Source organism: Eubalaena glacialis, chromosome 8, assembly GCF_028564815.1.
Source record: "Eubalaena glacialis isolate mEubGla1 chromosome 8, mEubGla1.1.hap2.+ XY, whole genome shotgun sequence".
NCBI classification, from domain to species: domain Eukaryota; kingdom Metazoa; phylum Chordata; class Mammalia; order Artiodactyla; family Balaenidae; genus Eubalaena; species Eubalaena glacialis.
The window spans coordinates 41,150,705-41,176,591 of NC_083723.1; positions in this window are offsets into that span (position 1 = coordinate 41,150,705).

Sequence of the window (25,887 nt, forward strand, 5' to 3'; positions counted from 1 at the left end):
AGCTTTAAGACATGTGCTTTTTATTTTTCCAGCTGTGATTAGAGCTTAGTTCTTCAAAGTGTTTACTTGAAGTATGTGTCACCTTTTGAAATATTTTGGCCATTACCTCCCTCAAGACATTTTGAGGGCAGGTTTCATTTACAGCCCTGCAGTACTAGTTCATATGAAGTGACCATTAACTCAAGCTTTAAACCTGCTTTTGCAGGTAACGGCCAGAGGGCGGCAGCCTTTCTACGTTCCCCACGCTGGTACTAGGGAAACAGACCTACCAGCCAGTGGTGTTCTTCGGTTATAAATTAGAGTGGAATGTGCCCGGAGAAACCCACAGTTGCTGATGTCTCCTTACATTTGTTTGTTTTTTAAATTTAATTTACATTTTTTACTGGAGTACTATTCCGTTGTATACATGGACCACTTCTTCTTGGTGCATTCCTCCGTTGATGGACATTTTTGCTGCTTCCATGTGTTGACTATGGTAAGTATTGCTGGCGTACAGGTTTGCCAGCCTGTGACTTTTTGATTCTCATTTTCTCAGGTGATAGGCTCAGCAGATGGTATGCTTGATTCACTGGTAGCTCAATGTTTACCTTTTCAAAGCACCTCCATTGTGTTTACAGGAATGGTTCTTACCACGTCCCCCTTAGAGCTCAGGGTACACATTTCTCCACAATCCCTTCAGCATGTATTGTTTGCAGCATTTTTGCTGATGGCCATTCTGACTGCTGTGAGCTGATAGGTATTTGTAATTTCCGTTTGCCTATCTTTAAAAATTCCTAAACTTTATCATTTTCCCACGCCTTTTTCTTTTCACTTAAAAGAAAAAACCGTGTGTACAATATACCTCTTGAAATTGTCTTCTTCGAAGGTTGCCCTCTTTTGAATTTTTTGGTCGATTTTTGACCCCAGAAATTTATTGGAGGGCAGGTGTCATTTACAGAACTGCAAGTTGGTGAATATTTAGTGACCTTTCGCAGTGGGTTTAAAGCTGCTGTTGTGGGAAATGGCCACAAGGAGGCAGCATTTCTCCATTCCCCAATCTGCGTACTAATGCAGCAGAGCCTTTCTGGAAGTCGTTGTCCTAGGTTGTAAATGAGAATGGAATTTGCCAGGAGAAATCCCCATAAGTTTATGTCTCATTACTTCTTCTTGGGTTTTTACATTTTTTTAATCAGAGTAAAGATTAGAATATTGTTTTTCCTAGGTGTACACAATCTGGTTCATTTGTACATTATCTACGTCTATTAATGTACAGATCCTCTTCCCATGTAAAATATTACAGTGTTCCATAGACCTCCCTTGCTATATGTTCGGTCTTTTTGATACATGTATATAATATGTATTTGTATACGTATAGTAACACTATTCTTCATTTATCAATTCCCCCCTCCTTTCCTTTTAGATGAGCATAGTTTGTTTTCTAAGCCCGTGAGTGTCTTTCTCTTTGGAAATATGTTCATTTGTGTCAGTTATTACATAATGCCATAAGTGATATTATAGGATATAGGTCTTTTGCTTTCTGTCCTACTTCATGTTTTGTGATTATCTCCAGGCTCATGTATGGTGCCTCAAAGAGCAGTGCTTCAATGTTTTCCATGGCTAATATTCCATTGTGGACATGGACCACTTCTTCTTGGTGCATTCCTCTGTTGATGGACGTTTTCGTTGCTTCCAAGTGTTGCCTATGGTAACTATTGCTGGAGTGCAGGATTGCCAGCCTGTGACTTTTGGATTTTCATTTTCTCAGGTGATACACCCAGCAGTGGGTATGATTGATTGACTGGTATGGTAGCTCAATGTTACCTTTTCAAGGCACCTCAATTGTGCTTTCATTAGTGGCTCTTACCACGTCCCCCTGAGAATCGAGGGTACTCATTTCTCCACAATCACGTCAGCATTTATTGTTTGCAGCATTTTTGTCGAGGGCCATTCTGACTGGTGTGAGCTGATAGGTTTTTGTAATTTGGGTTGACATGTCTTTAAAAATTCCTAAAATTCATCATTTTTCCACGCCTTTTTCTTTTGTGTTAAAAGAAAAAAGAAAAAAAAAGTGTGAGTACAATCTACCTCTTCAAATTGTCTTTTTGGAAGGTTGCACTCTTGAATTTTTTGGTCGATTTTCGACCTCAGTATTTTTTGGAGGGCAGGTGACATTTACAGAACTGAATTGGTGAATATTTAGTGACCTTTTGCAGTGGGTTTAAAGCTGCTGTTGTGGGAAACGGCCACAAGGAGGCAGCATTTCTCCATTCCCCAATCTGGGTACTAGGGCAGCAGAGCCGTTCTGGAAGTCGTTTACCTGGGTTGTAAATTTGAATGGAATGTGCCAGGAAAACCACCCATAAGTTTATGTCTCATTACTTCTAGTTCGTTGTTTTAATTTTTTACATTGGGGTAATGGTTCGAATGTTGTTTGTCCAAGGTGTACACACTCTGGTTCATTTACACATTATATATATCTATTTATGTAGAGATCCTCTTCCCATGTAAATTATTACAGAGTGTTCCATCAACCTCCCTTGCTATATGGTCGGTCTTTTTGATATATGTATATAATATGAATTTGTATACAGATGGTAACGCTAATCTTCATTTATCCATTCCCCCCACCTTTCCTTTTAGGTAAGCATAGTTTTTTTTTATAAGTCTGTGATTGCCTTTCCCTGTGGAAATATGTTCATTTGTGTCAGTTATTAGATAACGCCTATAAGTGATTTCATAGGATATAGGACTTTTGCTTTCCGACTTCCCTCATGTTCTGTGATTATCTCCAAGATCATCTATGGTGCCTCAAAGAGCAGTGTTTCATGGTTTTCCATGGCTAGTATTCATTGTGTACATGGACCACTTCTTGTTTATCCCTTCATCCGTTGATGGACATTTTGGTTGCTTCACTGTCTTGTCTATTGTGAATAAGGCTGCAGTGCAGCTTTTGCAGCCCGGGTCTTCTTGATTCTGGTCTTCTCAGGTGAGAGGCCCATTGGTGCGCCTGCTCGATTGAATGGTACCTCAATTTCTCCTTTTAAACGCAGCTCCTTTCTGTTCTCATTATTGGCTGTTAACCACTTTACATCTCACCAGCAGCTAGAGGGTACACAGTTCTCTAAAACCTCTTCAGCATTGATTGTTTGTAGGCTTTTTGCTGATGGTCAGTCGACTGGTGTGAGTTAAAAACTTTTTGTAGATTAGATTGCATGAGTCTAATACTTCCTGAGGTTGAGCTTTTATCCATTTTCCTTTTTCTAAAAAGAGAGTGAGTAAAACTTACCTCTTCATACTATCTTCTTGAAAATGTTTAATGTTTTGAATTGTTTTATCCATTCCCTACCTCAGCACAATTTTGAGGGCAGGTGTCCTTTACAGCCCTGAGTCCTTGTGAATGTTAAGTGACCATTAGCTGTGGGTTAAAAGCTGCACTTGCGGGAATGGGCCACAAGGCGGCAGCATTTCTCCTTTACCAAATCTGGTTACTAGAGCAACAGAGCCTTACTGGAAGTGGTGTTCTAGGTTGTAAATTAGAATGGAATGTGCCAGGAAAAAGCCCTTTAAGTTTATGTCTCATTACTTCTTGTTCGTAGTTTTAAGTTAATTTTTATTTTTTATCACAGCAAACTTGATTACAATGTTTTGTTTGTTCTAGGTGTGCAAGATGTGCTTCTTTCACACATATACATATATCTATTCTTCTTCAGATCCTTTTCCCATGTAGGTTATGACACAATGTTGAGTAGTCTTCCCTTGGTATTCCGTAGATCTTCGGTGATTATATATTTCACATGTGTTTGTATCTCTCCGTTAACCTCAATATGGTAGTGTATCCAATCCTCACACCTTTCCATTTGGCAAAGCATAAGTTTTTGTACTGAATCTGTGATTGCCTTTCTCTGTGGAAATATCTTCGTTTGTTTCAATTTTCAGGTAACACCTGTATGTGATATGATAGGATATGTGTCTTTCACTGACTCACTTACGACAAGTTGCGTGATTACTTCTAGACTCATCTGTGGTGCTGCAAATGGCATTGTTTCATTTTTTCGCTAGCTCATGTTCCATATGTACATGTAGCAGTTCTTCTTTGGCCACCCATCTGTCGGTGGACTTTTTGGTTACTTCCATATCTTGGCTATTGTAATACTATGCAATGCAGATTTGCCTGCCTGTGTCTTTCCAATTCTGTCTTCTTAGGTTATAGTTCCAGGAATGGGTCTGTTGGATCATATGGTAGCTCAATGTTTACCTTTTAAAGGCACCTCCATTCTGTTCTCTTTAGTGGCTCTTTCCAGGTTACGTCCCACGTAAAGTTGAGGGTATGCACTTCTCCACAGCACCTTCAGCATTTATTCTTTGTAGTTTTTTTGCTGATGGTTATTCTGACTGGTTTGAGCTGATACCTCTTTGTGGTTGAATTTGCATGTGTCTCATAATGCATTGAAATTGAGCTTTAAGACATGTGCTTTTTATTTTTCCAGCTGTGATTAGAGCTTAGTTCTTCAAAGTGTTTACTTGAAGTATGTGTCACCTTTTGAAATATTTTGGCCATTACCTCCCTCAAGACATTTTGAGGGCAGGTTTCATTTACAGCCCTGCAGTACTAGTTCATATGAAGTGACCATTAACTCAAGCTTTAAACCTGCTTTTGCAGGTAACGGCCAGAGGGCGGCAGCCTTTCTACGTTCCCCACGCTGGTACTAGGGAAACAGACCTACCAGCCAGTGGTGTTCTTCGGTTTTAAATTAGAGTGGAATGTGCCCGGAGAAACCCACAGTTGCTGATGTCTCCTTACATTTGTTTGTTTTTTAAATTTAATTTACATTTTTTACTGGAGTACTATTCCGTTGTATACATGGACCACTTCTTCTTGGTGCATTCCTCTGTTGATGGACATTTTTGTTGCTTCCATGTGTTGACTATGGTAAGTATTGCTGGCGTACAGGTTTGCCAGCCTGTGACTTTTTGATTCTCATTTTCTCAGGTGATAGGCTCAGCAGATGGTATGCTTGATTCACTGGTAGCTCAATGTTTACCTTTTCAAAGCACCTCCATTGTGTTTACAGTAATGGTTCTTACCACGTCCCCCTTAGAGCTCAGGGTACACATTTCTCCACAATCCCTTCAGCATGTATTGTTTGCAGCATTTTTGCTGATGGCCATTCTGACTGCTGTGAGCTGATAGGTATTTGTAATTTCCGTTTGCCTATCTTTAAAAATTCCTAAACTTTATCATTTTCCCACGCCTTTTTCTTTTCACTTAAAAGAAAAACCGTGTGTACAATATACCTCTTGAAATTGTCTTCTTCGAAGGTTGCCCTCTTTTCAATTTTTTCGTCGATTTTTGACCCCAGAAATTTATTGGAGGGCAGGTGTCATTTACAAAACTGCAAGTTGGTGAATATTTAGTGACCTTTCGCAGTGGGTTTAAAGCTGCTGTTGTGGGAAACGGCCACAAGGAGGCAGCATTTCTCCATTCCCCAATCTGGGTACTAGGGCAGCAGAGCCTTTCTGGAAGTCGTTGTCCTAGGTTGTAAATGAGAATGGAATTTGCCAGGAGAAATCCCCATAAGTTTATGTCTCATTACTTCTTCTTGGGTTTTTACATTTTTTTAATCAGAGTAAAGATTAGAATATTGTTTTTCCTAGGTGTACACAATCTGGTTCATTTGTACATTATCTACGTCTATTAATGTACAGATCCTCTTCCCATGTAAAATATTACAGTGTTCCATAGACCTCCCTTGCTATATGTTCGGTCTTTTTGATACATGTATATAATATGTATTTGTATACGTATAGTAACACTATTCTTCATTTATCAATTCCCCCCTCCTTTCCTTTTAGATGAGCATACTTTGTTTTCTAAGCCCGTGAGTGTCTTTCTCTTTGGAAATATGTTCATTTGTGTCAGTTATTACATAATGCCATAAGTGATATTATAGGATATAGGTCTTTTGCTTTCCGTCCTACTTCATGTTTTGTGATTATCTCCAGGCTCATGTATGGTGCCTCAAAGAGCAGTGCTTCAATGTTTTCCATGGCTAATATTCCATTGTGGACATGGACCACTTCTTCTTGGTGCATTCCTCTGTTGATGGACGTTTTCGTTGCTTCCAAGTGTTGCCTATGGTAACTATTGCTGGAGTGCAGGATTGCCAGCCTGTGACTTTTGGATTTTCATATTCTCAGGTGATACACCCAGCAGTGGGTATGATTGATTGACTGGTATGGTAGCTCAATGTTACCTTTTCAAGGCACCTCAATTGTGCTTTCATTAGTGGCTCTTACCACGTCCCCCTTAGAATCGAGGGTACTCATTTCTCCACAATCACGTCAGCATTTATTGTTTGCAGCATTTTTGTCGAGGGCCATTCTGACTGGTGTGAGCTGATAGGTTTTTGTAATTTGGGTTGACATGTCTTTAAAAATTCCTAAAATTCATCATTTTTCCACGCCTTTTTCTTTTGTGTTAAAAGAAAAAAGAAAAAAAAAAGTGTGAGTACAATCTACCTCTTCAAATTGTCTTTTTGGAAGGTTGCACTCTTGAATTTTTTGGTCGATTTTCGACCTCAGTATTTTTTGGAGGGCAGGTGACATTTACAGAACTGAATTGGTGAATATTTAGTGACCTTTTGCAGTGGGTTTAAAGCTGCTGTTGTGGGAAACGGCCACAAGGAGGCAGCATTTCTCCATTCCCCAATCTGGGTACTAGGGCAGCAGAGCCGTTCTGGAAGTCGTTTACCTGGGTTGTAAATTTGAATGGAATGTGCCAGGAAAACCACCCATAAGTTTATGTCTCATTACTTCTAGTTCGTTGTTTTAATTTTTTACATTGGGGTAATGGTTCGAATGTTGTTTGTCCAAGGTGTACACACTCTGGTTCATTTACACATTATATATATCTATTTATGTAGAGATCCTCTTCCCATGTAAATTATTACAGAGTGTTCCATCAACCTCCCTTGCTATATGGTCGGTCTTTTTGATATATGTATATAATATGAATTTGTATACAGATGGTAACGCTAATCTTCATTTATCCATTCCCCCCACCTTTCCTTTTAGGTAAGCATAGTTTTTTTTTATAAGTCTGTGATTGCCTTTCCCTGTGGAAATATGTTCATTTGTGTCAGTTATTAGATAACGCCTATAAGTGATTTCATAGGATATAGGACTTTTGCTTTCCGACTTCCCTCATGTTCTGTGATTATCTCCAAGATCATCTATGGTGCCTCAAAGAGCAGTGTTTCATGGTTTTCCATGGCTAGTATTCATTGTGTACATGGACCACTTCTTGTTTATCCCTTCATCCGTTGATGGACATTTTGGTTGCTTCACTGTCTTGTCTATTGTGAATAAGGCTGCAGTGCAGCTTTTGCAGCCCGGGTCTTCTTGATTCTGGTCTTCTCAGGTGAGAGGCCCATTGGTGCGCCTGCTGGATTGAATGGTACCTCAATTTCTCCTTTTAAACGCAGCTCCTTTCTGTTCTCATTATTGGCTGTTAACCACTTTACATCTCACCAGCAGCTAGAGGGTACAGAGTTCTCTAAAACCTCTTCAGCATTGATTGTTTGTAGGCTTTTTGCTGATGGTCAGTCGACTGGTGTGAGTTGAAAACTCTTTGTAGATTAGATTGCATGAGTCTAATACTTCCTGAGGTTGAGCTTTTATTCATTTTCCTCTTTTTAAAAAGAGAATGAGTAAAACTTACCTCTTCATACTATCTTCTTGAAAATGTTGCCTGTTTTGAATTGTTTTATCCATTCCCTACCTCAGCACAATTTTGAGGGCAGGTGTCCTTTACAGCCCTGAGTCCTTGTGAATGTTAAGTGACCATGAGCTGTGGGTTAAAAGCTGCTCTTGCGGGAATGGGCCACAAGGCGGCAGCATTTCTCCTTTACCAAATCTGGTTACTAGGACAACAGAGCCTTACTGGAAGTGGTGTTCTAGGTTGTAAATTAGAATGGAATGTGCCAGGAAAAAGCCCTTTAAGTTTATGTCTCATTACTTCTTGTTCGTAGTTTTAACTTAATTTTTATTTTTTATCACAGCAAACTTGATTACAATGTTTTGTTTGTTCTAGGTGTGCAAGATGTGCTTCTTTCACACATATACATATATCTATTCTTCTTCAGATCCTTTTCCCATGTAGGTTATGACACAATGTTGAGTAGTCTTCCCTTGGTATTCCGTAGATCTTTGGTGATTATATATTTCACATGTGTTGGTATCTCTCCGTTAACCTCAATATGGTAGTGTATCCAATCCTCACACCTTTCCATTTGGCGAAGCATAAGTTTTTGTACTGAATCTGTGATTGCCTTTCTCTGTGGAAATATCTTCGTTTGTTTCAATTTTCAGGTAACACCTGTATGTGATATGATAGGATATGTGTCTTTCACTGACTCACTTACTACAAGTTGCGTGATTACTTCTAGACTCATCTGTGGTGCTGCAAATGGCATTGTTTCATTTTTTCGCTAGCTCATATTCCATGTGTACATGTAGCAGTTCTTCTTTGTCCACCCATCTGTCGGTGGACTTTTTGGTTACTTCCATATCTTGGCTATTGTAATACTATGCAATGCAGATTTGCCTGCCTGTGTCTTTCCAATTCTGTCTTCTTAGGTTATAGTTCCAGGAATGGGTCTGTTGGATCATATGGTAGCTCAATGTTTACCTTTTAAAGGCACCTCCATTCTGTTCTCTTTAGTGGCTCTTTCCAGGTTACGTCCCACGTAAAGTTGAGGGTATGCACTTCTCCACAGCACCTTCAGCATTTATTCTTTGTAGTTTTTTTGCTGATGGTTATTCTGACTGGTTTGAGCTGATACCTCTTTGTGGTTGAATTTGCATGTGTCTCATAATGCGTTGAAATTGAGCTTTAAGACATGTGCTTTTTATTTTTCCAGCTGTGATGAGAGCTTAGTTCTTCAAAGTGTTTACTTGAAGTATGTGTCACCTTTTGAAATATTTTGGCCATTACCTCCCTCAAGACATTTTGAGGGCAGGTTTCATTTACAGCCCTGCAGTACTGGTTCATATGAAGTGACCATTAACTCAAGCTTTAAACCTGCTTTTGCAGGTAACGGCCAGAGGGCGGCAGCCTTTCTACGTTCCCCACGCTGGTACTAGGGAAACAGACCTACCAGCCAGTGGTGTTCTTCGGTTATAAATTAGAGTGGAATGTGCCCGGAGAAACCCACAGTTGCTGATGTCTCCTTACATTTGTTTGTTTTTTAAATTTAATTTACATTTTTTACTGGAGTACTATTCCGTTGTATACATGGACCACTTCTTCTTGGTGCATTCCTCTGTTGATGGACATTTTTGTTGCTTCCATGTGTTGACTATGGTAAGTATTGTTGGCGTACAGGTTTGCCAGCCTGTGACTTTTTGATTCTCATTTTCTCAGGTGATAGGCTCAGCAGATGGTATGCTTGATTCACTGGTAGCTCAATGTTTACCTTTTCAAAGCACCTCCATTGTGTTTACAGTAATGGTTCTTACCACGTCCCCCTTAGAGCTCAGGGTACACATTTCTCCACAATCCCTTCAGCATGTATTGTTTGCAGCATTTTTGCTGATGGCCATTCTGACTGCTGTGAGCTGATAGGTATTTGTAATTTCCGTTTGCCTATCTTTAAAAATTCCTAAACTTTATCATTTTCCCACGCCTTTTTCTTTTCACTTAAAAGAAAAAACCGTGTGTACAATATACCTCTTGAAATTGTCTTCTTCGAAGGTTGCCCTCTTTTCAATTTTTTCGTCGATTTTTGACCCCAGAAATTTATTGGAGGGCAGGTGTCATTTACAGAACTGCAAGTTGGTGAATATTTAGTGACCTTTCGCAGTGGGTTTAAAGCTGCTGTTGTGGGAAACGGCCACAAGGAGGCAGCATTTCTCCATTCCCCAATCTGGGTACTAGGGCAGCAGAGCCTTTCTGGAAGTCGTTGTCCTAGGTTGTAAATGAGAATGGAATTTGCCAGGAGAAATCCCCATAAGTTTATGTCTCATTACTTCTTCTTGGGTTTTTACATTTTTTTAATCAGAGTAAAGATTAGAATATTGTTTTTCCTAGGTGTACACAATCTGGTTCATTTGTACATTATCTACGTCTATTAATGTACAGATCCTCTTCCCATGTATAATATTACAGTGTTCCATAGACCTCCCTTGCTATATGTTCGGTCTTTTTGATACATGTATATAATATGTATTTGTATACGTATAGTAACACTATTCTTCATTTATCAATTCCCCCCTCCTTTCCTTTTAGATGAGCATAGTTTGTTTTCTAAGCCCGTGAGTGTCTTTCTCTTTGGAAATATTTTCATTTGTGTCAGTTATTACATAATGCCATAAGTGATATTATAGGATATAGGTCTTTTGCTTTCCGTCCTACTTCATGTTTTGTGATTATCTCCAGGCTCATGTATGGTGCCTCAAAGAGCAGTGCTTCAATGTTTTCCATGGCTAATATTCCATTGTGGACATGGACCACTTCTTCTTGGTGCATTCCTCTGTTGATGGACGTTTTCGTTGCTTCCAAGTGTTGCCTATGGTAACTATTGCTGGAGTGCACGATTGCCAGCCTGTGACTTTTGGATTTTCATTTTCTCAGGTGATACACCCAGCAGTGGGTATGATTGATTGACTGGTATGGTAGCTCAATGTTACCTTTTCAAGGCACCTCAATTGTGCTTTCATTAGTGGCTCTTACCACGTCCCCCTGAGAATCGAGGGTACTCATTTCTCCACAATCACGTCAGCATTTATTGTTTGCAGCATTTTTGTCGAGGGCCATTCTGACTGGTGTGAGCTGATAGGTTTTTGTAATTTGGGTTGACATGTCTTTAAAAATTCCTAAAATTCATCATTTTCCCACGCCTTTTTCTTTTGTGTTAAAAGAAAAAAGAAAAAAAAAGTGTGAGTACAATCTACCTCTTCAAATTTACTTTTTGGAAGGTTGCACTCTTGAATTTTTTGGTCGATTTTCGACCTCAGTATTTTTTGGAGGGCAGGTGACATTTACAGAACTGAATTGGTGAATATTTAGTGACCTTTTGCAGTGGGTTTAAAGCTGCTGTTGTGGGAAACGGCCACAAGGAGGCAGCATTTCTCCATTCCCGAATCTGGGTACTAGGGCAGCAGAGCCGTTCTGGAAGTCGTTTACCTGGGTTGTAAATTTGAATGGAATGTGCCAGGAAAACCACCCATAAGTTTATGTCTCATTACTTCTAGTTCGTTGTTTTAATTTTTTACATTGGGGTAATGGTTCGAATGTTGTTTGTCCAAGGTGTACACACTCTGGTTCATTTACACATTATATATATCTATTTATGTAGAGATCCTCTTCCCATGTAAATTATTACAGAGTGTTCCATCAACCTCCCTTGCTATATGGTCGGTCTTTTTGATATATGTATATAATATGAATTTGTATACAGATGGTAACGCTAATCTTCATTTATCCATTCCCCCCACCTTTCCTTTTAGGTAAGCATAGTTTTTTTTTATAAGTCTGTGATTGCCTTTCCCTGTGGAAATATGTTCATTTGTGTCAGTTATTAGATAACGCCTATAAGTGATTTCATAGGATATAGGACTTTTGCTTTCCGACTTCCCTCATGTTCTGTGATTATCTCCAAGATCATCTATGGTGCCTCAAAGAGCAGTGTTTCATGGTTTTCCATGGCTAGTATTCATTGTGTACATGGACCACTTCTTGTTTATCCCTTCATCCGTTGATGGACATTTTGGTTGCTTCACTGTCTTGTCTATTGTGAATAAGGCTGCAGTGCAGCTTTTGCAGCCCGGGTCTTCTTGATTCTGGTCTTCTCAGGTGAGAGGCCCATTGGTGCGCCTGCTGGATTGAATGGTACCTCAATTTCTCCTTTTAAACGCAGCTCCTTTCTGTTCTCATTATTGGCTGTTAACCACTTTACATCTCACCAGCAGCTAGAGGGTACACAGTTCTCTAAAACCTCTTCAACATTGATTGTTTGTAGGCTTTTTGCTGATGGTCACTCGACTGGTGTGAGTTAAAAACTTTTTGTAGATTAGATTGCATGAGTCTAATACTTCCTGAGGTTGAGCTTTTATCCATTTTCCTTTTTCTAAAAAGAGGGTGAGTAAAACTTACCTCTTCATACTATCTTCTTGAAAATGTTTAATGTTTTGAATTGTTTTATCCATTCCCTACCTCAGCACAATTTTGAGGGCACGTGTCCTTTACAGCCCTGAGTCCTTGTGAATGTTAAGTGACCATTAGCTGTGGGTTAAAAGCTGCTCTTGCGGGAATGGGCCACAAGGCGGCAGCATTTCTCCTTTACCAAATCTGGTTACTAGAGCAACAGAGCCTTACTGGAAGTGGTGTTCTAGGTTGTAAATTAGAATGGAATGTGCCAGGAAAAAGCCCTTTATGTTTATGTCTCATTACTTCTTGTTCGTAGTTTTAACTTAATTTTTATTTTTTATCACAGCAAACTTGATTACAATGTTTTGTTTGTTTTAGGTGTGCAAGATGTGCTTCTTTCACACATATACATATATCTATTCTTCTTCAGATCCTTTTCCCATGTAGGTTATGACACAATGTTGAGTAGTCTTCCCTTGGTATTCCGTAGATCTTCGGTGATTATATATTTCACATGTGTTTGTATCTCTCCCTTAACCTCAATATGGTAGTGTATCCAATCCTCACACCTTTCCATTTGGCAAAGCATAAGTTTTTGTACTGAATCTGTGATTGCCTTTCTCTGTGGAAATATCTTCGTTTGTTTCAATTTTCAGGTAACACCTGTATGTGATATGATAGGATATGTGTCTTTCACTGACTCACTTACTACAAGTTGCGTGATTACTTCTAGACTCATCTGTGGTGCTGCAAATGGCATTGTTTCATTTTTTCGCTAGCTCATATTCCATGTGTACATGTAGCAGTTCTTCTTTGGCCACCCATCTGTCGGTGGACTTTTTGGTTACTTCCATATCTTGGCTATTGTAATACTATGCAATGCAGATTTGCCTGCCTGTGTCTTTCCAATTCTGTCTTCTTAGGTTATAGTTCCAGGAATGGGTCTGTTGGATCATATGGTAGCTCAATGTTTACCTTTTAAAGGCACCTCCATTCTGTTCTCTTTAGTGGCTCTTTCCAGGTTACGTCCCACGTAAAGTTGAGGGTATGCACTTCTCCACAGCACCTTCAGCATTTATTCTTTGTAGTTTTTTTGCTGATGGTTATTCTGACTGGTTTGAGCTGATACCTCTTTGTGGTTGAATTTGCATGTGTCTCATAATGCGTTGAAATTGAGCTTTAAGACATGTGCTTTTTATTTTTCCAGCTGTGATGAGAGCTTAGTTCTTCAAAGTGTTTACTTGAAGTATGTGTCACCTTTTGAAATATTTTGGCCATTACCTCCCTCAAGACATTTTGAGGGCAGGTTTCATTTACAGCCCTGCAGTACTGGTTCATATGAAGTGACCATTAACTCAAGCTTTAAACCTGCTTTTGCAGGTAACGGCCAGAGGGCGGCAGCCTTTCTACGTTCCCCACGCTGGTACTAGGGAAACAGACCTACCAGCAAGTGGTGTTCTTCGGTTATAAATTAGAGTGGAATGTGCCCGGAGAAACCCACAGTTGCTGATGTCTCCTTACATTTGTTTGTTTTTTAAATTTAATTTACATTTTTTACTGGAGTACTATTCCGTTGTATACATGGACCACTTCTTCTTGGTGCATTCCTCTGTTGATGGACATTTTTGTTGCTTCCATGTGTTGACTATGGTAAGTATTGTTGGCGTACAGGTTTGCCAGCCTGTGACTTTTTGATTCTCATTTTCTCAGGTGATAGGCTCAGCAGATGGTATGCTTGATTCACTGGTAGCTCAATGTTTACCTTTTCAAAGCACCTCCATTGTGTTTACAGTAATGGTTCTTACCACGTCCCCCTTAGAGCTCAGGGTACACATTTCTCCACAATCCCTTCAGCATGTATTGTTTGCAGCATTTTTGCTGATGGCCATTCTGACTGCTGTGAGCTGATAGGTATTTGTAATTTCCGTTTGCCTATCTTTAAAAATTCCTAAACTTTATCATTTTCCCACGCCTTTTTCTTTTCACTTAAAAGAAAAAACCGTGTGTACAATATACCTCTTGAAATTGTCTTCTTCGAAGGTTGCCCTCTTTTCAATTTTTTCGTCGATTTTTGACCCCAGAAATTTATTGGAGGGCAGGTGTCATTTACAGAACTGCAAGTTGGTGAATATTTAGTGACCTTTCGCAGTGGGTTTAAAGCTGCTGTTGTGGGAAACGGCCACAAGGAGGCAGCATTTCTCCATTCCCCAATCTGGGTACTAGGGCAGCAGAGCCTTTCTGGAAGTCGTTGTCCTAGGTTGTAAATGAGAATGGAATTTGCCAGGAGAAATCCCCATAAGTTTATGTCTCATTACTTCTTCTTGGGTTTTTACATTTTTTTAATCAGAGTAAAGATTAGAATATTGTTTTTCCTAGGTGTACACAATCTGGTTCATTTGTACATTATCTACGTCTATTAATGTACAGATCCTCTTCCCATGTATAATATTACAGTGTTCCATAGACCTCCCTTGCTATATGTTCGGTCTTTTTGATACATGTATATAATATGTATTTGTATACGTATAGTAACACTATTCTTCATTTATCAATTCCCCCCTCCTTTCCTTTTAGATGAGCATAGTTTGTTTTCTAAGCCCGTGAGTGTCTTTCTCTTTGGAAATATTTTCATTTGTGTCAGTTATTACATAATGCCATAAGTGATATTATAGGATATAGGTCTTTTGCTTTCCGTCCTACTTCATGTTTTGTGATTATCTCCAGGCTCATGTATGGTGCCTCAAAGAGCAGTGCTTCAATGTTTTCCATGGCTAATATTCCATTGTGGACATGGACCACTTCTTGTTGGTGCATTCCTCTGTTGATGGACGTTTTCGTTGCTTCCAAGTGTTGCCTATGGTAACTATTGCTGGAGTGCACGATTGCCAGCCTGTGACTTTTGGATTTTCATTTTCTCAGGTGATACACCCAGCAGTGGGTATGATTGATTGACTGGTATGGTAGCTCAATGTTACCTTTTCAAGGCACCTCAATTGTGCTTTCATTAGTGGCTCTTACCACGTCCCCCTGAGAATCGAGGGTACTCATTTCTCCACAATCACGTCAGCATTTATTGTTTGCAGCATTTTTGTCGAGGGCCATTCTGACTGGTGTGAGCTGATAGGTTTTTGTAATTTGGGTTGACATGTCTTTAAAAATTCCTAAAATTCATCATTTTCCCACGCCTTTTTCTTTTGTGTTAAAAGAAAAAAGAAAAAAAAAGTGTGAGTACAATCTACCTCTTCAAATTTACTTTTTGGAAGGTTGCACTCTTGAATTTTTTGGTCGATTTTCGACCTCAGTATTTTTTGGAGGGCAGGTGACATTTACAGAACTGAATTGGTGAATATTTAGTGACCTTTTGCAGTGGGTTTAAAGCTGCTGTTGTGGGAAACGGCCACAAGGAGGCAGCATTTCTCCATTCCCGAATCTGGGTACTAGGGCAGCAGAGCCGTTCTGGAAGTCGTTTACCTGGGTTGTAAATTTGAATGGAATGTGCCAGGAAAACCACCCATAAGTTTATGTCTCATTACTTCTAGTTCGTTGTTTTAATTTTTTACATTGGGGTAATGGTTCGAATGTTGTTTGTCCAAGGTGTACACACTCTGGTTCATTTACACATTATATATATCTATTTATGTAGAGATCCTCTTCCCATGTAAATTATTACAGAGTGTTCCATCAACCTCCCTTGCTATATGGTCGGTCTTTTTGATATATGTATATAATATGAATTTGTATACAGATGGTAACGCTAATCTTCATTTATCCATTCCCCCCACCTTTCCTTTTAGGTAAGCATAGTTTTTTTTTATAAGTCTGTGATTGCCTTTCCCTGTGGAAATATGTTCATTTGTGTCAGTTATTAGATAACGCCTATAAGTGATTTCATAGGATATAGGACTTTTGCTTTCCGACTTCCCTCATGTTCTGTGATTATCTCCAAGATCATCTATGGTGCCTCAAAGAGCAGTGTTTCATGGTTTTCCATGGCTAGTATTCATTGTGTACATGGACCACTTCTTGTTTATCCCTTCATCCGTTGATGGACATTTTGGTTGCTTCACTGTCTTGTCTATTGTGAATAAGGCTGCAGTGCAGCTTTTGCAGCCCGGGTCTTCTTGATTCTGGTCTTCTCAGGTGAGAGGCCCATTGGTGCGCCTGCTGGATTGAATGGTACCTCAATTTCTCCTTTTAAACGCAGCTCCTTTCTGTTCTCATTATTGGCTGTTAACCACTTTACATCTCACCAGCAGCTAGAGGGTACACAGTTCTCTAAAACCTCTTCAACATTGATTGTTTGTAGGCTTTTTGCTGATGGTCACTCGACTGGTGTGAGTTAAAAACTTTTTGTAGATTAGATTGCATGAGTCTAATACTTCCTGAGGTTGAGCTTTTATCCATTTTCCTTTTTCTAAAAAGAGGGTGAGTAAAACTTACCTCTTCATACTATCTTCTTGAAAATGTTTAATGTTTTGAATTGTTTTATCCATTCCCTACCTCAGCACAATTTTGAGGGCACGTGTCCTTTACAGCCCTGAGTCCTTGTGAATGTTAAGTGACCATTAGCTGTGGGTTAAAAGCTGCTCTTGCGGGAATGGGCCACAAGGCGGCAGCATTTCTCCTTTACCAAATCTGGTTACTAGAGCAACAGAGCCTTACTGGAAGTGGTGTTCTAGGTTGTAAATTAGAATGGAATGTGCCAGGAAAAAGCCCTTTATGTTTATGTCTCATTACTTCTTGTTCGTAGTTTTAACTTAATTTTTATTTTTTATCACAGCAAACTTGATTACAATGTTTTGTTTGTTTTAGGTGTGCAAGATGTGCTTCTTTCACACATATACATATATCTATTCTTCTTCAGATCCTTTTCCCATGTAGGTTATGACACAATGTTGAGTAGTCTTCCCTTGGTATTCCGTAGATCTTCGGTGATTATATATTTCACATGTGTTTGTATCTCTCCCTTAACCTCAATATGGTAGTGTATCCAATCCTCACACCTTTCCATTTGGCAAAGCATAAGTTTTTGTACTGAATCTGTGATTGCCTTTCTCTGTGGAAATATCTTCGTTTGTTTCAATTTTCAGGTAACACCTGTATGTGATATGATAGGATATGTGTCTTTCACTGACTCACTTACTACAAGTTGCGTGATTACTTCTAGACTCATCTGTGGTGCTGCAAATGGCATTGTTTCATTTTTTCGCTAGCTCATATTCCATGTGTACATGTAGCAGTTCTTCTTTGGCCACCCATCTGTCGGTGGACTTTTTGGTTACTTCCATATCTTGGCTATTGTAATACTATGCAATGCAGATTTGCCTGCCTGTGTCTTTCCAATTCTGTCTTCTTAGGTTATAGTTCCAGGAATGGGTCTGTTGGATCATATGGTAGCTCAATGTTTACCTTTTAAAGGCACCTCCATTCTGTTCTCTTTAGTGGCTCTTTCCAGGTTACGTCCCACGTAAAGTTGAGGGTATGCACTTCTCCACAGCACCTTCAGCATTTATTCTTTGTAGTTTTTTTGCTGATGGTTATTCTGACTGGTTTGAGCTGATACCTCTTTGTGGTTGAATTTGCATGTGTCTCATAATGCGTTGAAATTGAGCTTTAAGACATGTGCTTTTTATTTTTCCAGCTGTGATGAGAGCTTAGTTCTTCAAAGTGTTTACTTGAACTATGTGTCACCTTTTGAAATATTTTGGCCATTACCTCCCTCAAGACATTTTGAGGGCAGGTTTCATTTACAGCCCTGCAGTACTGGTTCATATGAAGTGACCATTAACTCAAGCTTTAAACCTGCTTTTGCAGGTAACGGCCAGAGGGCGGCAGCCTTTCTACGTTCCCCACGCTGGTACTAGGGAAACAGACCTACCAGCCAGTGGTGTTCTTCGGTTATAAATTAGAGTGGAATGTGCCCGGAGAAACCCACAGTTGCTGATGTCTCCTTACATTTGTTTGTTTTTTAAATTTAATTTACATTTTTTACTGGAGTACTATTCCGTTGTATACATGGACCACTTCTTCTTGGTGCATTCCTCTGTTGATGGACATTTTTGTTGCTTCCATGTGTTGACTATGGTAAGTATTGTTGGCGTACAGGTTTGCCAGCCTGTGACTTTTTGATTCTCATTTTCTCAGGTGATAGGCTCAGCAGATGGTATGCTTGATTCACTGGTAGCTCAATGTTTACCTTTTCAAAGCACCTCCATTGTGTTTACAGTAATGGTTCTTACCACGTCCCCCTTAGAGCTCAGGGTACACATTTCTCCACAATCCCTTCAGCATGTATTGTTTGCAGCATTTTTGCTGATGGCCATTCTGACTGCTGTGAGCTGATAGGTATTTGTAATTTCCGTTTGCCTATCTTTAAAAATTCCTAAACTTTATCATTTTCCCACGCCTTTTTCTTTTCACTTAAAAGAAAAAACCGTGTGTACAATATACCTCTTGAAATTGTCTTCTTCGAAGGTTGCCCTCTTTTCAATTTTTTCGTCGATTTTTGACCCCAGAAATTTATTGGAGGGCAGGTGTCATTTACAGAACTGCAAGTTGGTGAATATTTAGTGACCTTTCGCAGTGGGTTTAAAGCTGCTGTTGTGGGAAACGGCCACAAGGAGGCAGCATTTCTCCATTCCCCAATCTGGGTACTAGGGCAGCAGAGCCTTTCTGGAAGTCGTTGTCCTAGGTTGTAAATGAGAATGGAATTTGCCAGGAGAAATCCCCATAAGTTTATGTCTCATTACTTCTTCTTGGGTTTTTACATTTTTTTAATCAGAGTAAAGATTAGAATATTGTTTTTCCTAGGTGTACACAATCTGGTTCATTTGTACATTATCTACGTCTATTAATGTACAGATCCTCTTCCCATGTATAATATTACAGTGTTCCATAGACCTCCCTTGCTATATGTTCGGTCTTTTTGATACATGTATATAATATGTATTTGTATACGTATAGTAACACTATTCTTCATTTATCAATTCCCCCCTCCTTTCCTTTTAGATGAGCATAGTTTGTTTTCTAAGCCCGTGAGTGTCTTTCTCTTTGGAAATATTTTCATTTGTGTCAGTTATTACATAATGCCATAAGTGATATTATAGGATATAGGTCTTTTGCTTTCCGTCCTACTTCATGTTTTGTGATTATCTCCAGGCTCATGTATGGTGCCTCAAAGAGCAGTGCTTCAATGTTTTCCATGGCTAATATTCCATTGTGGACATGGACCACTTCTTGTTGGTGCATTCCTCTGTTGATGGACGTTTTCGTTGCTTCCAAGTGTTGCCTATGGTAACTATTGCTGGAGTGCACGATTGCCAGCCTGTGACTTTTGGATTTTCATTTTCTCAGGTGATACACCCAGCAGTGGGTATGATTGATTGACTGGTATGGTAGCTCAATGTTACCTTTTCAAGGCACCTCAATTGTGCTTTCATTAGTGGCTCTTACCACGTCCCCCTGAGAATCGAGGGTACTCATTTCTCCACAATCACGTCAGCATTTATTGTTTGCAGCATTTTTGTCGAGGGCCATTCTGACTGGTGTGAGCTGATAGGTTTTTGTAATTTGGGTTGACATGTCTTTAAAAATTCCTAAAATTCATCATTTTCCCACGCCTTTTTCTTTTGTGTTAAAAGAAAAAAGAAAAAAAAAGTGTGAGTACAATCTACCTCTTCAAATTTACTTTTTGGAAGGTTGCACTCTTGAATTTTTTGGTCGATTTTCGACCTCAGTATTTTTTGGAGGGCAGGTGACATTTACAGAACTGAATTGGTGAATATTTAGTGACCTTTTGCAGTGGGTTTAAAGCTGCTGTTGTGGGAAACGGCCACAAGGAGGCAGCATTTCTCCATTCCCGAATCTGGGTACTAGGGCAGCAGAGCCGTTCTGGAAGTCGTTTACCTGGGTTGTAAATTTGAATGGAATGTGCCAGGAAAACCACCCATAAGTTTATGTCTCATTACTTCTAGTTCGTTGTTTTAATTTTTTACATTGGGGTAATGGTTCGAATGTTGTTTGTCCAAGGTGTACACACTCTGGTTCATTTACACATTATATATATCTATTTATGTAGAGATCCTCTTCCCATGTAAATTATTACAGAGTGTTCCATCAACCTCCCTTGCTATATGGTCGGTCTTTTTGATATATGTATATAATATGAATTTGTATACAGATGGTAACGCTAATCTTCATTTATCCATTCCCCCCACCTTTCCTTTTAGGTAAGCATAGTTTTTTTTTATAAGTCTGTGATTGCCTTTCCCTGTGGAAATATGTTCATTTGTGTCAGTTATTAGATAACGCCTATAAGTGATTTCATAGGATATAGGACTTTTGCTTTCCGACTTCCCTCATGTTCTGTGATTATCTCCAAGATCATCTATGGTGCCTCAAAGAGCAGTGTTTCATGGTTTTCCATGGCTAGTATTCATTGTGTACATGGACCACTTCTTGTTTATCCCTTCATCCGTTGATGGACATTTTGGTTGCTTCACTGTCTTGTCTATTGTGAATAAGGCTGCAGTGCAGCTTTTGCAGCCCGGGTCTTCTTGATTCTGGTCTTCTCAGGTGAGAGGCCCATTGGTGCGCCTGCTGGATTGAATGGTACCTCAATTTCTCCTTTTAAACGCAGCTCCTTTCTGTTCTCATTATTGGCTGTTAACCACTTTACATCTCACCAGCAGCTAGAGGGTACACAGTTCTCTAAAACCTCTTCAACATTGATTGTTTGTAGGCTTTTTGCTGATGGTCACTCGACTGGTGTGAGTTAAAAACTTTTTGTAGATTAGATTGCATGAGTCTAATACTTCCTGAGGTTGAGCTTTTATCCATTTTCCTTTTTCTAAAAAGAGGGTGAGTAAAACTTACCTCTTCATACTATCTTCTTGAAAATGTTTAATGTTTTGAATTGTTTTATCCATTCCCTACCTCAGCACAATTTTGAGGGCACGTGTCCTTTACAGCCCTGAGTCCTTGTGAATGTTAAGTGACCATTAGCTGTGGGTTAAAAGCTGCTCTTGCGGGAATGGGCCACAAGGCGGCAGCATTTCTCCTTTACCAAATCTGGTTACTAGAGCAACAGAGCCTTACTGGAAGTGGTGTTCTAGGTTGTAAATTAGAATGGAATGTGCCAGGAAAAAGCCCTTTATGTTTATGTCTCATTACTTCTTGTTCGTAGTTTTAACTTAATTTTTATTTTTTATCACAGCAAACTTGATTACAATGTTTTGTTTGTTTTAGGTGTGCAAGATGTGCTTCTTTCACACATATACATATATCTATTCTTCTTCAGATCCTTTTCCCATGTAGGTTATGACACAATGTTGAGTAGTCTTCCCTTGGTATTCCGTAGATCTTCGGTGATTATATATTTCACATGTGTTTGTATCTCTCCCTTAACCTCAATATGGTAGTGTATCCAATCCTCACACCTTTCCATTTGGCAAAGCATAAGTTTTTGTACTGAATCTGTGATTGCCTTTCTCTGTGGAAATATCTTCGTTTGTTTCAATTTTCAGGTAACACCTGTATGTGATATGATAGGATATGTGTCTTTCACTGACTCACTTACTACAAGTTGCGTGATTACTTCTAGACTCATCTGTGGTGCTGCAAATGGCATTGTTTCATTTTTTCGCTAGCTCATATTCCATGTGTACATGTAGCAGTTCTTCTTTGGCCACCCATCTGTCGGTGGACTTTTTGGTTACTTCCATATCTTGGCTATTGTAATACTATGCAATGCAGATTTGCCTGCCTGTGTCTTTCCAATTCTGTCTTCTTAGGTTATAGTTCCAGGAATGGGTCTGTTGGATCATATGGTAGCTCAATGTTTACCTTTTAAAGGCACCTCCATTCTGTTCTCTTTAGTGGCTCTTTCCAGGTTACGTCCCACGTAAAGTTGAGGGTATGCACTTCTCCACAGCACCTTCAGCATTTATTCTTTGTAGTTTTTTTGCTGATGGTTATTCTGACTGGTTTGAGCTGATACCTCTTTGTGGTTGAATTTGCATGTGTCTCATAATGCGTTGAAATTGAGCTTTAAGACATGTGCTTTTTATTTTTCCAGCTGTGATGAGAGCTTAGTTCTTCAAAGTGTTTACTTGAACTATGTGTCACCTTTTGAAATATTTTGGCCATTACCTCCCTCAAGACATTTTGAGGTCAGGTTTCATTTACAGCCCTGCAGTACTAGTTCATATGAAGTGACCATTAACTCAAGCTTTAAACCTGCTTTTGCAGGTAACGGCCAGAGGGCGGCAGCCTTTCTACGTTCCCCACGCTGGTACTAGGGAAACAGACCTACCAGCCAGTGGTGTTCTTCGGTTTTAAATTAGAGTGGAATGTGCCCGGAGAAACCCACAGTTACTGATGTCTCCTTACATTTGTTTGTTTTTTAAATTTAATTTACATTTTTTACTGGAGTACTATTCCGTTGTATACATGGACCACTTCTTCTTGGTGCATTCCTCTGTTGATGGACATTTTTGTTGCTTCCATGTGTTGACTATGGTAAGTATTGCTGGCGTACAGGTTTGCCAGCCTGTGACTTTTTGATTCTCATTTTCTCAGGTGATAGGCTCAGCAGATGGTATGCTTGATTCACTGGTAGCTCAATGTTTACCTTTTCAAAGCACCTCCATTGTGTTTACAGTAATGGTTCTTACCACGTCCCCCTTAGAGCTCAGGGTACACATTTCTCCACAATCCCTTCAACATGTATTGTTTGCAGCATTTTTGCTGATGGCCATTCTGACTGCTGTGAGCTGATAGGTATTTGTAATTTCCGTTTGCCTATCTTTAAAAATTCCTAAACTTTATCATTTTCCCACGCCTTTTTCTTTTCACTTAAAAGAAAAAACCGTGTGTACAATATACCTCTTGAAATTGTCTTCTTCGAAGGTTGCCCTCTTTTCAATTTTTTCGTCGATTTTTGACCCCAGAAATTTATTGGAGGGCAGGTGTCATTTACAAAACTGCAAGTTGGTGAATATTTAGTGACCTTTCGCAGTGGGTTTAAAGCTGCTGTTGTGGGAAACGGCCACAAGGAGGCAGCATTTCTCCATTCCCCAATCTGGGTACTAGGGCAGCAGAGCCTTTCTGGAAGTCGTTGTCCTAGGTTGTAAATGAGAATGGAATTTGCCAGGAGAAATCCCCATAAGTTTATGTCTCATTACTTCTTCTTGGGTTTTTACATTTTTTTAATCAGAGTAAAGATTAGAATATTGTTTTTCCTAGGTGTACACAATCTGGTTCATTTGTACATTATCTACGTCTATTAATGTACAGATCCTCTTCCCATGTAAAATATTACAGTGTTCCATAGACCTCCCTTGCTATATGTTCGGTCTTTTTGATACATGTATATAATATGTATTTGTATACGTATAGTAACACTATTCTTCATTTATCAATTCCCCCCTCCTTTCCTTTTAGATGAGCATACTTTGTTTTCTAAGCCCGTGAGTGTCTTTCTCTTTGGAAATATGTTCATTTGTGTCAGTTATTAGATAATGCCATAAGTGATATTATAGGATATAGGTCTTTTGCTTTCCGTCCTACTTCATGTTTTGTGATTATCTCCAGGCTCATGTATGGTGCCTCAAAGAGCAGTGCTTCAATGTTTTCCATGGCTAATATTCCATTGTGGACATGGACCACTTCTTCTTGGTGCATTCCTCTGTTGATGGACGTTTTCGTTGCTTCCAAGTGTTGCCTATGGTAACTATTGCTGGAGTGCAGGATTGCCAGCCTGTGACTTTTGGATTTTCATATTCTCAGGTGATACACCCAGCAGTGGGTATGATTGATTGACTGGTATGGTAGCTCAATGTGACCTTTTCAAGGCACCTCAATTGTGCTTTCATTAGTGGCTCTTACCACGTCCCCCTTAGAATCGAGGGTACTCATTTCTCCACAATCACGTCAGCATTTATTGTTTGCAGCATTTTTGTCGAGGGCCATTCTGACTGGTGTGAGCTGATAGGTTTTTGTAATTTGGGTTGACATGTCTTTAAAAATTCCTAAAATTCATCATTTTTCCACGCCTTTTTCTTTTGTGTTAAAAGAAAAAAGAAAAAAAAAGTGTGAGTACAATCTACCTCTTCAAATTGTCTTTTTGGAAGGTTGCACTCTTGAATTTTTTGGTCGATTTTCGACCTCAGTATTTTTTGGAGGGCAGGTGTCATTTACAAAACTGCAAGTTGGTGAATATTTAGTGACCTTTCGCAGTGGGTTTAAAGCTGCTGTTGTGGGAAACGGCCACAAGGAGGCAGCATTTCTCCATTCCCCAATCTGGGTACTAGGGCAGCAGAGCCTTTCTGGAAGTCGTTGTCCTAGGTTGTAAATGAGAATGGAATTTGCCAGGAGAAATCCCCATAAGTTTATGTCTCATTACTTCTTCTTGGGTTTTTACATTTTTTTAATCAGAGTAAAGATTAGAATATTGTTTTTCCTAGGTGTACACAATCTGGTTCATTTGTACATTATCTACGTCTATTAATGTACAGATCCTCTTCCCATGTAAAATATTACAGTGTTCCATAGACCTCCCTTGCTATATGTTCGGTCTTTTTGATACATGTATATAATATGTATTTGTATACGTATAGTAACACTATTCTTCATTTATCAATTCCCCCCTCCTTTCCTTTTAGATGAGCATAGTTTGTTTTCTAAGCCCGTGAGTGTCTTTCTCTTTGGAAATATGTTCATTTGTGTCAGTTATTAGATAATGCCATAAGTGATATTATAGGATATAGGTCTTTTGCTTTCCGTCCTACTTCATGTTTTGTGATTATCTCCAGGCTCATGTATGGTGCCTCAAAGAGCAGTGCTTCAATGTTTTCCATGGCTAATATTCCATTGTGGACATGGACCACTTCTTCTTGGTGCATTCCTCTGTTGATGGACGTTTTCGTTGCTTCCAAGTGTTGCCTATGGTAACTATTGCTGGAGTGCAGGATTGCCAGCCTGTGACTTTTGGATTTTCATATTCTCAGGTGATACACCCAGCAGTGGGTATGATTGATTGACTGGTATGGTAGCTCAATGTGACCTTTTCAAGGCACCTCAATTGTGCTTTCATTAGTGGCTCTTACCACGTCCCCCTGAGAATCGAGGGTACTCATTTCTCCACAATCACGTCAGCATTTATTGTTTGCAGCATTTTTGTCGAGGGCCATTCTGAGTGGTGTGAGCTGATAGGTTTTTGTAATTTGGGTTGACATGTCTTTAAAAATTCCTAAAATTCATCATTTTTCCACGCCTTTTTCTTTTGTGTTAAAAGAAAAAAGAAAAAAAAAGTGTGAGTACAATCTACCTCTTCAAATTGTCTTTTTGGAAGGTTGCACTCTTGAATTTTTTGGTCGATTTTCGACCTCAGTATTTTTTGGAGGGCAGGTGACATTTACAGAACTGAATTGGTGAATATTTAGTGACCTTTTGCAGTGGGTTTAAAGCTGCTGTTGTGGGAAACGGCCACAAGGAGGCAGCATTTCTCCATTCCCGAATCTGGGTACTAGGGCAGCAGAGCCGTTCTGGAAGTCGTTTACCTGGGTTGTAAATTTGAATGGAATGTGCCAGGAAAACCACCCATAAGTTTATGTCTCATTACTTCTAGTTCGTTGTTTTAATTTTTTACATTGGGGTAATGGTTCGAATGTTGTTTGTCCAAGGTGTACACACTCTGGTTCATTTACACATTATATATATCTATTTATGTAGAGATCCTCTTCCCATGTAAATTATTACAG